The sequence below is a fragment of the Nicotiana tabacum genome, chromosome 15 (genome assembly GCF_000715075.1).
Source record: "Nicotiana tabacum cultivar K326 chromosome 15, ASM71507v2, whole genome shotgun sequence".
NCBI classification, from domain to species: domain Eukaryota; kingdom Viridiplantae; phylum Streptophyta; class Magnoliopsida; order Solanales; family Solanaceae; genus Nicotiana; species Nicotiana tabacum.
Genome location: NC_134094.1, coordinates 33,318,227 through 33,333,892, shown reverse-complemented (window position 1 = coordinate 33,333,892; position 15,666 = coordinate 33,318,227). Strand labels below are relative to the sequence as shown.

At 33.9% G+C, this 15,666-nt stretch overlaps 1 pseudogene; it reads left to right on the top strand.

Moving 5' to 3' along the window:
* The first annotated feature begins 3,661 nt into the window (after positions 1-3,661).
* LOC107803710 (pectin acetylesterase 8-like) lies at positions 3,662-12,717 on the top strand (annotated as a pseudogene).
* The last annotated feature ends 2,949 nt before the right edge of the window (positions 12,718-15,666 follow it).

The following is a 15,666-nucleotide window of genomic DNA, read 5'->3' as shown; positions in this document are numbered from 1 at the left end:
GAGTGTGAGTGGTGGGAGTTCATGCTCCTCCCCCAGCATGAGAAACGGCTGATGCCATAAGAAATGCTCTGGTATGAGCCACACTCTCCATGAGTCCAACTAAGCGGACTAGGACATCCTGAAGTACGAGAGTGACTATGAATCCCTCTGGGAACTGAGCGGGTCCGACTGGTGCGGCATGAACTGGGACCTCCTTCTCATAGTCAGTCTGAGGCTCCACCATGGGTGCTACTGCTGCTCGTGCTCTAGGTTGAGCTTTGCCCCTGCCCCGACCCCTACCCTTAGTAGTGGTTGCAACAGGGGGCTCTAGCTCCTGCCCAGCTGTAGACGCTATGTGAGTTCTCACCATCTACGAGAGAACAAGAGTAGAATGGAACAAACTTCAATAATAGAAATAAACTGCACGATAGAGAAAGAAAGAAGTGAAATTTTTCTAAAGCCTTATAGCCTCTGAAAGATAAGTACAGACATCTCCGCACCGATCCTCCAGACTCTACCAAGCTTGCTCATGACTCGTGAGACCTAGGCAACCTAGTGCTCTGATACCAACTTATTACGACCCAAAATTTTCACCCTCGGTACCATGATGGAGCCTAACATTTCACTTGCTAGGCAAGCCAATGTTAGCTATATTCATTAACAAATTTTTGACAATTTAAACCAAATGATATCAAGAAAAACTGAATAGTCTAAAATAGAGTGAATAAACAAATAAGCGACGAAATCCAAATCTAAATCCCGAAACTGGTGTCACGAATACATAAGCGTCTATAGTGCTACAGATAATAGTCTGAATAAAAACATAATTGTCTCAATCAAAATAAACAGTTAAGATGATATAGAGGGGGACTTCTGGACTTCAGACGCCGTGCAGCTATACCTGAATTCTCCACTGATAGTTGGGTCCGAGCAAATCTTACCTAATTCTATTAGGACCAACTCTGGTATCTGCACAAGAAGTGCAAAGTATAGTATGAGTACAACCGACTCTATGTACTCCGCAAGTATCGAGCCTAACCTCGACGAAATAGTGACAAGGCTAAGACGGGTCACTTACAATAACATGTACACAATAATAATAAAAACAGAAAAGACATGAATGAAAATAAAGCAGTTAACTTATAATAACAAACTCAAAATCCAACTACCAGAGAGTCCAGAATAACAAGTCTGATAAACTCATCTCAAATACTGAGGCAAACAACAATCACAAATAAATACAACTTGTATAATCCGTTGCGGTGCAAAACCCAATCCCACCATATCGTCATCTGTCAATATCATAATCCGTCCTTATTCTGCCATTTTAATTTATTTTCTTTCAATTTCCGTTGCGGTGTGCAACCCGCTCCCCAAATAATTTCAATCAACAATAGCAATTTAATGACCAAAATTTACGAGAATCTCTACATGGAGAGAGTAAATGTACAAGGCAATGAAGAATCGCATAATAATCAAAGAATCTTTAATAACTCGAATGTCTCAACTTTATCAACTCATCGATATATACCAATTTACAACTCATACAAGTGAAACTACGTTATAGAAGGCAACAAATTTCACAAAACTATAAGACAAGTAAGACATATGACAATTTAAATATGCAAATAAAGCAAATAGAGACAAGAAGCAAATAAGTATGGAATTATAAAAGGGATGGAAAGTTTTATATCATGATAACTAAATGACAAGTAACAATTATGGCATGAAAATCAAATAAGCATGTAGCAATTAAGGCATGTAACAAGATATACTATGAAGTAACGAAAACATGGAAGCAAGTAACATTACAACTCATATACACTCGTCACCTCGCATATACGTCGTTTCTCATATAATTCACACAACATGTAGTTCAAGAGTTCCTAATTCCCTCAAATCAAGGTTAGACGCAACACTTACGTCACACCGCAATTGAAGCAATCAATCAACCATGGCCTTGCCTTTTGAACAAGCCTCAAATCCAACCAAATCTAGCAAATTATTGATCAAATAATTCAAAATAAGCTTTAGAAACTACCCACAAATGAAAGAGGTTCAATTTAGGTCATTTTTGAAAAAGTGAATAAAAGTCAACCTCGGCCTCGCCTGGTCAAAACCGAGATTCGGACAAAAATCCGATTACTCATTCACCCCCGAGCACGGTTATGTGATTTATTTTGAAATTCGACCCTAATTCAAGGTCTAAATCTCAAATTTATAAAAATTCCTAATTCTACCCAAATCCCTAATTTCGACCACGAAAATCCTAAATTTAATGTTGAAATCTCATGAAATGTAATGGGTAATTGAAAATAAATGGATCAAAGTCACTTACTAATGAATTTGGGAAGAAAAGTCTCTTTAAAAATCGCCTTAAGAATGTTTAGGGTTGAGAAATGGTTAAAATGAGCTAAGTCCCATTTTTTTCCTCTTTTATCCAGGTGCAGATGTCGCAATTGCGAAGTCTTATTCGCAATTGCGAACATCACAAATGCGAGACAAGGGTAGCAAATGCGAACCCTATCACAGGAGAGCAGAAGTCGCAAATGCGAACTTACCACCATCGCAAATACAACCAGAAACTTCGCAAATGCGAAGCAAACTCCAGTGGTCAGTGATCGCAATTGCGACCACTTCCTTCGCAAAAGCGAAAGTCTGCAGTTCGCAAATGCGATTAAATTCTCGCAAATGCAAATAATTTTTTGCAAAAGAGAGGCTCGTAATCGCAACCCAGACCTCGCAATTGTGAGATCTGCAACAGAGCACCAGAACTGGCATTGCACCAGCAGACTTTTCATTAGCAAAACTCATCCAAAACATCTGAAACTCACCGGAGCCCCTCGTGCTCCAAACCAAACATGCACACAAGTGTAATAATATCATACGAACTTGATTGTGCAATCAAATCATCAAAATAACATCTATATTTACGAATCAATTCTCAAAACGTATAAAATTTCAAAGTGGAACTCAAGGACACTAGAATCATATTTAAGCTTGCGAATCATGTCAAATCAATTCCGAATTGAATCAAATTTTGCAGACAAATTTTAAATAGCAATGCAAAACTATTCCAAGTTTTAACATCAAAATCCGAACCCGTTAGCTAAGAAGTCAACTTACGGTCAAACTTAGTAACTTCTCAAACTTTCAAAATGCTAGTTTTCTGCAAAATGAGTATAAGCAAGTTATAGACTTCTGAGTTCAATTTCGGGCATACGCCCAAATTCTAAATCACGATACGGACCCATTGGGATTGTCAAAATGCTGTTCCGAGTCCGTTTACATAAAATGTTGATCGTAGTCAACTCAAATCATTTTAAAGGTAAAAAATTCACATTTTCTTCAAAAAGGTTTCACCTACAGACTTTCCGGAATAAGGCACGGACTGCGCACACAAATCAAAAAATGTTAAACGGATCTAATCGAGGTCTCGGAACACAAAAATAGAGGCTAAATTTTAAAATGACCTATCGGGTCATCACAATTTTGTCCATTTAGAAGTTCTAGGATATTTTTTTGCTTTCTACACTCAAAAACTTCACTTCTAATGTTAAAGAATTTAAGGAATTTCTGTCTTGTTCTTTTGTTAAAATACCACCAAGAATGATTAAATATCTCTCCCTTTAATTAATTTGTATAATGAAACTGGAGGTCGTTTTAGAGAAATCATTCAGTCTACCACTATAAAGAGAGTTAACCTCCTCGTTAGATATCACTCTAACTTCTTTGCAAGAGATCATATATTCCTCACTCCTTTATCTTCTTCTTATTAATTTGCTCCGTAAGCAAAAGTTTACTTCCCAACGCTCATGGCGTCAATACACGCAGTACTGTTTGGTAATCTAGTACTATTGTTTAACTCACTATCAGGTTAAAATGAGCTAGTCTCTTTTTCTTTTCTTTTTTTAAGTTTGTGCAACACTAAGTTAGTAATAAATTTATCAAGAATAGTTAGGAATAAACAATTAATTTCCAATTTCTTAACATTTAGTTCCCTCAATCGCTCTTTGTTTTTCTCTCCAGTAGTTCTCCTGTTGAGTATTTGCCGAATAGAAGCCCTCAAAACGCTCGTTGTCAATATAACCATTATTGAAACAGCGATGGCAAAGGGAGCAGGTGAGAATTATCTTTCTTAAGATACTAGTGGATTAATTATATATTAAAATATTATAATATTCTTACACAATTTATGTTTCTCAATATATGCCAGTTTGTTTGGATGGAAGTCCACCAGCATTCCTTTTCCACAGGGGAACTGGCTCGGGAGTTCAGAATTGGCTTCTTCACCTTGAGGTTAAAATTATTAGTACTATATTTTTGTTTTCTAATTGATATCTAACTCTGAATTTTTTAGGGAGGTGGATGGTGTTCGACTGTTTCAGAATGCCTCAATCGTACTAATGAGCCAATCGGATCTTCAAAACAAATGCCTCTGAACAGTTCTTTCACAGGTGTTCTAAGCAACGACCGTGACATGAATCCTGGTATATAAGTATATATTATTAAGTTACACACATATACCTTTTCCTCTCTAAAAATTTAATATCAACTCCTAATTAAATGTCAAACTTTTTAGACTTCTATAACTGGAACAAAGTTAAGTTAAGTACTGTGACGGCACATCTTTTACGGGCGATATTGAAGAAGTTGCTTCAGTAAGTAAAAGATCTCTATATTGTAAGTGATTTTCATTCTGATAAAAATACTTTCAGACTGATGACAAGATTAGAAACTCGTGCTGATAACGTGTTATAAAATAAAGACTATAAAAGAAATAAACTGAAGACAAGTATAGAGGGAGATTGATATTTTATTCAACTTCAAATTCATGTACATAATGAACTGAAAACTCCTCTATTTATAGAAGAAAGGAAGCAGCTGCGAGGCTTTTCAGAAAGCAGCTGCAAGGCTTTTCTTTAGTTGCTTTAGTTGCTTGTAAGCTGTCTGCATGAGCTGCTTGCAACTGCCTGTTTAATAAGAAGCTGCTACAAATCATTTCATTGAGCTGCTTGCAACCTGCCTGCATCAGCTGCTTGTAGATAAACTTCAACAGAGTACTAAATGGATAATCTTCTTTAGGAAGATTATCTATAGCGGAGTAATAAATGAACATCCACAATATAATTATTTTCATAACACTCCCCCTTGGATGTTCATTAAAAGATAATATGCCTCATTAAAATCTTACTAGGAAAAAATCCTCTGGAAAAAAATCCTAGTGAAGGAAAAAGAGTACACATATTTAGTAATACGCATTGCTAGCTGCCTCATTAAAAACCTTATAAGGAAAACCCTGTGGGAAAAAACCTTAGTAAGGAAAACCCTATGGGAAAAAACCTTAGTAAGGAAAAAAGAGTACATCGCGTATTTTACTCCCCCTGATGAAAACCTTGTTTCAAATATTTAAGTTTCCGCATTCCAATCTTGTATACCATCTTCTCAAAAATTGAAGTTGGTAAAGATTTAGTGAATAAATCTGTTGGATTATCACTTGAACGGATTTGTTGCACATCAATGTCACCATTTTTCGGAAGATCGTGTGTATAGAATAATTTTGGTGAAATGTGCTTCGTTCTATCTCCTTTTATAAATCCTCCCTTCAATTGGGCTATGCATGCAGCATTGTCTTCGTATAAAATTGTGGGTCTTTTATCACATTCCAACCCATATTTTTCTCGAATAAAATGAATCATTGATCTCAACCATATGCATTCCCTACTTGCTTCATGAATAATTATTATCTCAGCATGATTTGAAGAAGTAGCAGCAATAGATTGCTTTGTGAAGCGCCATGATATGACAATACCTCCACATGTAAACACATACCCGATTTGAGATCGAACTTTATGGGGATCGAATAAATAACCTGCATCTGCATAACCAACAAGATCTGCACTACCTTTGTTGGCATAAAACAAACTCATATCAAGAGTTCCCTTTAAATATCACAATATATGCTTAATCCCATTCCAATGTCTCCGTGTAGGAGAAGAGCTATATCTTGCTAGTAAATTAACAGAAAATGCTATGTCAGACCTTGTAGCATTAACAAGATACATAAGTGCATCAATTGCACTAAGATAGAGTATTTCAGGACCAAGGAGTTCCCCATCCTCTTCTGGAGGTCAGAACGGATCCTTATTCACTTCAAGTGATCGAGCATCCAATTGGTGTACTTAATGGGTGCGCTTTGTCCATGTAAAAGCATTTTTAAGACCTTTTCTGTATAGACAGATTGATGGATAAAGATCTCATCTGCTAAATATTCAATTTGCAGACTAAGACAAAGTTTTTCCCTTTGGAGCTCTTCTGGAGTTCCTATGATATTTATGCTGTTAACATAAACAACAAGTATAACAAGCTATGATGTTGTGTTCTTTGTAAAAATTCATGGACAAATGCCTTCATTTACATAACCTTCATTCATCAATTCAGTGAGGCAATTATATCACATGCACCCAGATTGATTTAAACCGTACACAGATCTTTGTACTCTGATTGAATGCATTTCACGATGCTTTGAACTATATGCTTCAGGCATTTTAAATCCTTCAGGGATCTTCATATAGACTTAATCAAATGAGTCATATAGGTTATGCCTTGCATTTAGATGGCATGACATCTTCAGGTGTCTGGACTACAGGTCCGATCCTCACAAACTTTTACAATATTGTGCACTATATTGTATCAAATATATCGTCGACGATCATTTTATATCGGTTCGCAAGTGACATAACTTGTTGAGATCTCATCACTTTGTTTATTTTCAGGTACCTGAACTTCTTCCGGAGTTTCATGAAATGTTATGTCGTGGGCTCTTCCAGAGCTTATTTCCTCCTTATTATGATCATTTTGATCATTTGCTCCTATTCTTTGCAAGGATTGTTACCTTTGGAACCGATTGGTCTACCACGCTTCATGCGTACAGTAAACTCTATCCTTCAGGGACTTAATTTTAATAGGAGCATTTGCAACTGAAATATGATTGGATCAGCAAATGCTTCTGGCATTTGACTTGAATTATCTTCTAAGTGAGGATCATATTAATGATAATTCGATTCATATAGCATATTTTTTTAGTTGTTTTATTCCATCCCCCAAATGTTAGAAAAACTAACTCATATCCTCAATCTTCTTTGGAAAACCTATCTTTGTGCATTGTGGTAGAGAAATTAATCATATACCACACATCAAAAGTTATTAGATAGTAAAAATATTTGGTTTCTGATCCTAAACCAATTATGAGGGGAGGACTTATCATATTTTGTTGGTCTGATGCATACAAGTGCTACTGTATGCAATTTAAAAAATCTTAGACCAACACATGAGGCTTTGTTCTCATAAGCAATAGTTTAGCCATTAATAGGAGGTATTCAATGCTAAACTAGCTTGGATATAAACCAGCATCATCAAGATGAACTATCTTGATTTCATAATCTAAAAATTATGTTCTTAATTGAGAAAGATAATTTCAAATGCCAAACTACAGGTTGACAATAAACATACATGTAATCATCTTATATATGCATCTATAAGTGGTTCACATGATAGGTGAATGGGCCCATATTCACCTTTTATATATTCCAGAATTCGGGGATTTTAGTCTCAACTTTAGCTGGTATAATCAAGTTATTATGAGAACAAGTAACACAAGAGAATTCTTTGAAGAATCTTCTAGTTCTTCAGTATATGCTTATCTGAATTCTCGAATAGCTCATTTAAAGATGGCAAATGAAAACTTCAAGTTTATCATAGCATGTGCTATCTCTAAGTAAACTTCTGGTTTACTATGGCATAATCTTTTGCATCAGTAAACTTCTGATTTACTGTGGCTATTTTTGTATCTGTAAATTTCTGATTTACTGTAGCTACTTTTGCCTCAGTAAAACTTCTGATTTACTGTGACTGCTTTTGCATTAGTAAACTTCTGATTTACTGTGATACATGATATAGTACAACTTGAAGAATAAGGCGGGTAACTTCTCACATACATATTATTTTACCTCATATAATTGTGGAAACATGGAGATTTTCAGTCTTCCAATCATTTGTGGTCTCAATATAATAGCCATTTGTATCAGTAAACTTCGGGTTTACTATAACATATGTTTTGACCATAATCATATAATATGAATGACATATTTGTATATAAGCTCTTCGAGAGCCTTTCTTTATTATCCACAATCTAATATTTACCAGATACTACTGGTGTCATGTGTCTTCTAGACAACAATTAGCTCTTCAGGAGTTGTTGATATATTTTGTACTATCAAATATTGCTCAGACACTTCTGGTATGATGAGAGAAAATCATAATCAAATGAACAATATAAAACTAATTCTAAATTTGTAAATGACGAAAATTAAGAATTTTAATATTTCTACCACTAACTTTGTGACAAATATCTCCTTCAAGGAGAAATATCATTAACATCTGAATATTTTTTATCAATACAGCAATCACATAGTCATTGCATCTTTTAAGGAAAGATACACGAGTTGTTATTTCCTTCGGGGAACTCAATAACTAACCATAATATATTAATGTGGTTGTAGTAAAAAATATTTTACAAGAATGCTTTTGCCTTAGAATGATACTTAATAAAATTATCCAAGATGTTTTACGTACAACAGGTACGTGCGACAATGATCTTTATGCCATAAAAATAATATTTATATCATTTGTTATTCTAGCTCTTCCGGAGGTGAGTTGTGGTATTTCTTCATTCACTACAGGGAATGGAAATGTACTTCAAAAATAACTTTGAATAGTTCATTATTTTATTTACGCACAGAAAGACACAATTTCATAATATTTTCCTGCTTTGGGAGAAAATTTCAATTGTGTTACTTCTTTAGGAGCAAATTAAAATATGAAAAATTGAGTATATATTCTCTCAATCATATTACCTCTTCTGGAGGTGAATTGTAATATATTTACATCAAGAGCACGTTCATATTTATGACTTTATTAATATTATCACATTCACTTCAGGGAATGGATTAATATTTATTAAAAATTCTCATCCTTCAGGAAATCGAATATAATTATCTGAACGCGCATTAATCACATCAATTGTGATGCTTCAACCTCTTTTAAAATATTTACTACTTCAAGAGCAAATCGAGGCGTGCATGTAATATAGAGAATATTTCTCTAACTTATTTTTAATTGTAACCACAGAAAGCCTAAATTATCACTTCTGGTGGTCAAAGGCATATACCACTTCCGGTGGTTAACAAAATTTAATTACAATGAGATATAGGAAACATAACCACTTCTGATGGTTGTATATTTCTTGCAAACTATGCTGGAGTTTAAGTGGATCTAACAATGGTATCCACTTTGTAATCCATTATTAAGATAATTAGGATGACAATAAGCACAAAATAGCTATTGTATACATGTACGTAGACCGCAATCGTTTGCCATATAAAAACTGGTGTGTCTAGCTACCATATAACAACTTAAGTAAAATCAATTGTTTTTTTTTCAATTTCACGAGACCACATCCAAGTAAAACGGCATCGGCATCATTAGTTGGCTAGAAAGACAATAATTAACATATATGATAAACATATATTTATTCAAGCTCAAAATACATAAAGAACATAATTTAATAGTAGTACTTATCTTAAGAATACCAATAGAATTGCATCTCAGGTGTTCAGAGAAATGAAATTTATAACAAAGACTCACCAATTACGTCACGAGAGAAGAAGCACTCCACCTTTTTTGCCGAGTTGCCTACAGTCAATTGGTGATTTTCATTCTGATAAAAATACTTTCAGACTGATGACAAGATTAGAAACTCGTGCTGATAACGTGTTATAAAATAAAGACTATAAAAGAAATAAACTGAAGACAAGTATAGAGGGAGATTGATATTTTATTCAACTTCAAATTCATGTACATAATGAACTGAAAACTCCTCTATTTATAGAAGAAAGGAAGCAGCTGCGAGGCTTTTCAGAAAGCAGCTGCAAGGCTTTTCTTTAGTTGCTTTAGTTGCTTGTAAGCTGTCTGCATGAGCTGCTTGCAACCTATCTGTTTAATAAGAAGCTGCTGCAAATCATTTCATTGAGCTGCTTCCAACCTGCCTGCATCAGCTGCTTGTAGATAAATTTCAACAGAGTACTAAATGGATAATCTTCTTCAGGAAGATTATCTATAGCGGAGTAATAAATGAACATCCACAATATAATTATTTTCATAACAGGGCAAGAATTTTCAAGGCGATAGTGGAGGAATTATTAGCTAAATTAAAGGAATGTCACATGCTAAAAATGTACGATTAATTTTTCCTTTTTTTCTTTTACTGGTGGGTTTATATCTTGGTAAGTGACTGAAATTTAAAAATACAACATTTATGTTATGATAGGCTATCTTGAGAGGAACTTCAGCAGGAGGGTTGACTGCAATTCTGAATTGTGACAAATTCAGATATTTCCTCCCAATATATGCTAGAGTAAAATGTATTTGTGATGCTGGTTTCTTTATTAATGTGTAAGTATTATATCATATGAATCTTGACGACTTTCGCGTGTTGCTTCTATGCAACTAACGTTGGTAAGAGTTTATGCAGAAACACTATCGCTGATAAACCGGAGATTAAAGAGCTATATGAGAGAGTTGTGTCGTTGCATGTAAGACTCGTCGATTAATTATTTAATTATTACTATTAACCCCTAATATAGGACAGTAATTCTTCTATTATTGCTAACGTAACCCCTAATATAGGACAGCAATTCTTTATTCTTTTGAAATTTAGGGGTCTATCATCAAACTGCCAGTATCTTGCACCTCCACAATGTTAAAGCCAAGTTTGGTAAGAGAAATTCTATTATTATTGGCCTTTTTACCATACGATGTTTCTCACAAATAATACCCTTAATTTGATAATTGTGTAGTGCTTCTCAAAGGCGGATCTAGGAACTAAAGTGTATGGGTTCCTACCGCAATTTTAAATCAATATATTATAATAACCGAATTAAAGAGTAGAACCTGAAGAGGTTTGCGGCTTGAAAACTCTCTTGATCATATCGACTCTCACTAAAATGCCCTACAAATCATAAGATACAAACTAAATATTATAGTTTGCACTTGGTTTCAACAGATAAAACTTTAACACCAAACACTTACCGTGTAGTATATGTAGCTACTAGAACAAGCTACTAGAGAATTTTTTTCCTACTTTTGCTTTGAGTTGAGGAATCTGGATCCAAACCTCTTCCTTGGTGACTGCCTGCAACCGAGAAAAAATATATATTGTCAATATTATTTGAAAATAGAGATCAAATTGTGTATTGGTTTTCCTAGAATCACAGAGTAAAATTGAGTGGTGAACCTACAGTAAAAAGTTAAGAGATATTATTTCATATAATATAATATAAGAGGAAAATAATTATTAAAAAAAAAGATGAAGGAAGGAGAGGACCTACAATGGAAATGGATCACTGACTTGTTTTTGATAGGCAACAAAAGAGAAGTCTAAGATTGAAGAAGATTAGAAGAAAGAACAAGAACCAGTGGCTGCAACAGATATTTGAAATCCTAACTCTTTTTTTTCAATTTTGATTTGGGTATTTGGGACAAAGTAACTTTTGGGGACTTTTTGATTTGGTTTGTTTCTTTTAAGGTTCACTTCAATCATATATTATTATTATTTAAAAAGTAGACTAAAGTAGAAGTTGTACTAACTTGACAGTGAGGGAGTAATGGTTGATGTTACCCATACTGTTTCGTGGAAGTACTGCTCAAAAATCAGGATAAAATAAAAAGGACAGACTCGAACTTGCATCAGCAGGCATGGGAAGCGGGCCACATCTGGGTTCCAAGATTTACCACTGGACCAAAAATGCATTTTGCAACTGGTTCCCATCTAATTATTGTTATATATTTAATAGATTTTTTAATATAAATATAGAGTTTGTGCAAAAGCTATTGGTTCCCCGGGAACCATACATATTACCGTAGGTCCGCCCCTGGTGCTTCTTCCCTCAGCATGCAGCACAACATATTCGAACACCACTTTTCATCATTAATTCGGCCCACGATTCCTGGCAGGTTAGACAAATAATCCTAAAATTACCAACTTTTAATTTACCGTTTGTTGCTTTCTTTTATTTCCTTTTAATTTAAAAATGGTTTTGCCTTTGAATTCTTGAAAATTAGATCAACAACAGCTTTGTTCCCAAGGATGCTGATCCTCGAGGTATTTGGGATAGTTGCAAGAATCATATAAGTAAATGTGCGACTAGTCAACTCAATATTCTTTATGGTTAGTATCTCTAATTTGATGGGTTCTTCTTTTATCAAAATTTTCTGATACAAATCAAGAGGCACTGAATATATGTATATACACTTTATCTATTTATCTATCTTTTTATTTTTAGAATACAGATTGAAGTTCTTAAATGTGCTAAATGGATTAGGAGGGAGTTCATCGAATATAGGATATTTCATAATCTCCTGCCATTCCCACAATATCATAGAAAGACAAGTTTATTGGTTGTACAACAACTCTCCAACATTATGTAACAAGGTCATTTTTGTTTTTGTTTTTTTTTTTCAATTTTTAACAATATCCTGTGTTTCTCCAATATAACTGTAAGACTAATTAACTCGTTATTGCAGCCAATTGCAATAGCTGTTGGAGAATGGTTCTATGAGGGGAGTGGATTCCAGAACACAGATTGCCCTTACCCTTGTGGTCAAAAGTTCTTCCATTAGGGCTAGCTTAAGTTGTTGTTCAACAAATTAATGCACTATCATATATATACATTGATTTCTATTTATCTCTTTCATTATATGGATTTCCATCTCATATTATTTTATAAATACTTATATTACTTCTCTAACACATTAAACTCTTTAATGAAACTGTACAGAAGTTTCAGCCAGCTGTACATAATTTTGCATAATATATAGAAGGCTTGGAAATTTTTGGATAAAAGTCAGTACTAATAAGCATATATATGGATGCCTATTCCTCTCTTGGATAATGGATTTCTCTCTTCATTGTATCAGGATCTGGTGAACATGGATACAATCTTTCACCCCTTTTGCATTTTTCTTCAATTATTTTAAAATTAAGAAGTTCCGGATCGTAGAAATTCTGATATGCGTCCACGCATTCTTGATAACAAAACCATTCCCTCACTTCTTTAGAATCATTACAATTAATTACCAATGCTTTAGGATACAATACTGAGACAAATAAGATAGTTTGCAACAGCAGTTTACAAGACATCTCTCCCATTTTATTTTCCTGCAAAAAGAATATATAACATAAAGAATGGTTCTTGATAACCATCTTTTGAACAATATATAAAAGTAAACAAAAAGATTGACGTCAAAAAGAACTTAATTTTGAGGTTCAAATGGCACATGGGAAGGGCGACATGTAAATGACAAAAATAATTGACATATTAACATAAATACACATACACACAAGAGAATTTTCATTTATTAGGATTGATCTCCTGAAATAAATGAAAATATTAGACAAGTTGAAGAAATAACGAGGACTTATAGAATAGAGATAGCAAGGAACATAAGAACAATAACGTTTACTATGTGGTCTACTATTGCTTAAGGTTGACCTGAGCAATAGATTGGCTTTAATTTGAAAGCTTAGACAAGTTTATGTTAACCAATCAAAGGGTTTAATAAATAGATATGTTTGATTGAATATGTAACGTACGTCAAAGTGTATTTACTTTTCTGGGGGTTTCGTAAAGCTTCTGTTTCACTATAGTAAGTCGTCTATTACGGAAGAGAATGGATAACATACTTTGTATGCATGCCAATACCAAACAATACATTAAATGCCCAGCGTATATTATTTTTTACATTCCTTGTTTAGGCATCGAAATTTTTAATTTGAATTTATTTTATTTGATTGTAATGACTCTAACAATTCAACCCAGATTATCTCTGTTGCAAATTAAGTATTTTTGCATGCTTGGCTGTGGAAATTGTTTATGACTTGTCGGTGTAATTTGAGATGAGACCCGAGTGATTCAAACATGCTTAAATTGACTAGAAAAATTTGATAATTTATTATAAAACAATAAAAGAAGAAGAAGAGTATTGCAGAGAAAAGTAGAGAGAGAGAATTCTTATTGATATGGGAGGAATTACAATGTAATAGAACCGCTCTATTTATAGAAGAAAAGTGACTTAGCCACAAAGTAACAAACTCCAGAATCTCTATAAAAGATGAATATTCACCATAAATAAAATACTATTTATAATACCCCCCTTCTCCCTGAATGTTTATTCAACAGATAATGTTCGCCTTTTGGTTGCCTCGTTAAAACCTTAACTAAAATAAAATTCAGTGGAAAAATATTTCAGTGAAGGAAAAAGAGTACACATATCTAACAATATGCCTTTTGGTTGCCTCGTTAAAAAACTTACAAGAAAAATCCAGTAGGACAAAACCTTGTAAGGAAAAAGAGTTCAACGCGTATTAACTCTCTCGGATGAGACAATCAATTCACATCTTTGAGCCTTCGAATTCCAATCTTGTGCACCATCTTCAAAAGATCGTTGGTAGAGATTTGATAGACAAATCAACCATATTACCTTGAATATATATATATATTGCACCTTGAAATCATCATTCTTGATAGATATGTAATGTCTTCATAAAATGTCGTAGAATGGCCTTTCCAATATTTCCATGGAGGTAAAAATTCTCGCTATCACATTATCATGCTTATAGTTATAGCAAGATACATATGTAGAATGTGGTACTTCAGGACCAAGAATTGTATATACTTTAAACGATTTAAATACTTAAGGGATTGTCATATAAGTTAAGTCATATAAGCCATATAAATAGACTTTAGATACATATCAAGTTTTCATTGCATGCTAGATATATAAGATAGATAAAAGTGATTGCACATACCATTGACTTTATACTTTCAAGTGTTTGAACTGCAGGTCCAAAACTACGCATCTTTCATATGAAATCAATTCTACTTGAATTGTTTCTCCTGACTTAAGATCCTCAAATATATTTTTAGTGTTATCATAGATGTAGTCGACGAACATTTTATATCGGTTCCAACCTCCTTTTTTTCTCATAAAGACATGACATAGAGATCTCTTCATTCATATTTTCAGGTACCCGAACCACTCCTGAGACTTTATGAAGTGTTATGTTATGTAATCTTCTAGATCACTTGCCTCCTTATTATGATCATTTTGATCATTTGCTCATCTTCTTTATGAAGAATTATATTTGAAATCGATTTGTCTATACGCTTTAAGAGTACCATAGACTTTATCCATTTAAGACTTATTCTAATAGGAGCATTTGCAGTGAGAATATAGTTACTTTCTTTGGGTCAGCAAATGCGTCTAGCATGCTTTGTAATATATTGCCGATGCATTATCTTTTTATGAACTTCAAGTTCATATTATCTTATTCGAGGATCTAGATGTACAAATAATTTATTCCACGTAACTTTATCTCAACTATTTATCTTGTCTCCCCCTTCATGTTAGAAAAACTAACTTGCTTCCTCAACTTTGGAAACATACTTTTGTGCGTTATGGTTTTAATCAAAATATATACTACACATTAATAATAATAAGATGGAATTTGTCACGACCCAAACTCCCACCGGAGCCGTGACGACACCTAACACTGCTTGCTAGGCAAGC